Source organism: Poecilia mexicana, unplaced genomic scaffold (genome assembly GCF_051168715.1).
Source record: "Poecilia mexicana isolate PSO_F unplaced genomic scaffold, ASM5116871v1 ptg000001l_58280182_58282242_+_RagTag, whole genome shotgun sequence".
NCBI classification, from domain to species: Eukaryota; Metazoa; Chordata; class Actinopteri; order Cyprinodontiformes; family Poeciliidae; genus Poecilia; species Poecilia mexicana.
The window spans coordinates 1-2,061 of NW_028263406.1; the positions used below are offsets into that span (position 1 = coordinate 1).

The 2,061-nt window shown below is 33.4% G+C and overlaps 1 long non-coding RNA gene across 1 annotated transcript; it reads right to left on the reverse strand.

The window, feature by feature from the left end:
- Positions 1-38: 38 nt before the first annotated feature.
- Positions 39-1,574, reverse strand: LOC148152442 (uncharacterized). The gene is made up of 2 exons (XR_015762256.1): positions 406-1,574; positions 39-259 (listed from the first exon to the last, which is right to left on the reverse strand). It is a non-coding gene; the product is annotated as an uncharacterized LOC148152442 (long non-coding RNA).
- Positions 1,575-2,061: the final 487 nt, after the last annotated feature.

Sequence of the window (2,061 nt, forward strand, 5' to 3'; positions counted from 1 at the left end):
GATTAAATTAGAACTACACAGATGAGAAGGAACACAGATTTCATAATATATATATTTTTATTATTAAAAACAGTAGATGGTTCTTGCATATCAATGCTATAAGAACAGCCACATTTTTTAAATTAAATGTGTCACCAGTGCATTTGGCCGGGTGTTCCTGCTCCAGAAAGGTGAAGGTCTCTGGTCACCCTGAAGCTGTGAGCCCACTGGAAACAGAGACCAGAGGCCTGCAGGATGGTCTGCTGTGACAGCTTAACATCTGAAAACATACACGATAGAAACATTAATGAATGTGCTGCAAAAACAAGCTGTACTTTTGACCTGGTGGCGATCAAAAGTACACCTGTTGGCCTCAAGTTTGGTTACAAATATGACTATAGTTGGAAAACATCAGCGTTAGCTTACCGTCTGGGCAACCGGAGGATCCTGGACGGACAGCAGCGGTGCATGTCTGAAAGATGGCCTCCGATGCAGATCTCCAAGGCTTGCCACCGTCATTCTTTCAGCTCGATGCTCCGTAGAGCTGCCACTGGATATTGCAGTTCACTTACGATGTACAGTCAAGTCTGCTCCTTATAGTTGAATCACAGCTGGTAGCTACGAAGGCGTCCTGAACCTTCAATCGTAAGCCAACTTCAGCGGCCGCTTCGTCCAAACTATAAAAAACCCCGACGGTGAAGCTCTGAGTCCATCAGAGCCGCCAGCTGAAACACGTTCTGTCTGAGCGGCCACACAAAAATAAAGTCAGGAGTAATAACACTATTTTCTAATGAAGTTAATGAGCTTATGCTTATTGATAACCCGTTAGTAGGTCGCCATCTTTCTTGAAAGCAAAGTAGGTGTGACGCTAACCAACCAATTGGGGAAGTTGTAGCCTGATGACGTGCCACTCCTCATTTGCATTTATTTTTCCCCCTAAGTTTAGCGGGGAAAATAGAATGTGATAAATAAGAAAATAAGGAAATACTAAATGAATAAGGGAAATTGGAAAATGGGAAAATTAAAAGTTTTTCAAACAAAAGTTAAATGAAAAATAGGTTAAAGAAAAATGGGTACATAAAGAAGGGATATATGAGAAATTGATTAATGAAAGTGGGAAATAGGAAAATCGGGTTAATGGAAAAAGGAAATGGAAAAATGGTTAAATTAAAAGATAGATTAATGAAAAATGGGTAAATAGATAAAGAGATTAATGAAAAATGGGTAAATGAAAAATAGATAAAAGAAAATGGGTAAATAAAAAAAGGGATATATGAGAAATTGATTAATGAAAGTGGGAAATAGGAAAATCGGGTTAATGGAAAAAGGAAATGGAAAAATGGTTAAATTAAAAGATAGATTAATGAAAAATGGGTAAATAGATAAAGAGATTAATGAAAAATGGGTAAATGAAAAATAGATAAAAGAAAATGGGTAAATAAAAAAAGGGATATATGAGAAATTGATTAATGAAAGTGGGAAATAGGAAAATCGGGTTAATGGAAAAAGGAAATGGAAAAATGGTTAAATTAAAAGATAGATTAATGAAAAATGGGTAAATAGATAAAGAGATTAATGAAAAATGGGTAAATGAAAAATAGATAAAAGAAAATGGGTAAGTAAGAAAAGGGATATATGAGAAATTGATTAATGAAAGTGGGAAATAGCAAATCGGGTTAATGGAAATAGGAAATGGAAAAACGGTTAAATTAAAAAATAGATTAATGAAAAATGGGTAAATAGATAAAGGGATAAATGAAAAATGGACAAATGAAAAATAGATTAATGAAAAATGGGTAAATGGATAAAGGGATAAATGACAAATAGATAAATGAAAAAGAGAAATTGGGAAATTGATAATATGAAAAATAAATAAATTAAAAATTGGTTTAATGAAAAAGCTAAACTATTTATTTAACAAATTTTTTATTTATTTCACTCATTTACTTCATTTTTTGATTTATTTTACTCATTTTTTATTTATTTAACCCATTTATTTATTTATTCAATTTTGGCGCAAATGGCTTTCCATATTACTCTGCGCTGTCTACGTAAATCTCCCAGATTTCTGCACAATTGTTC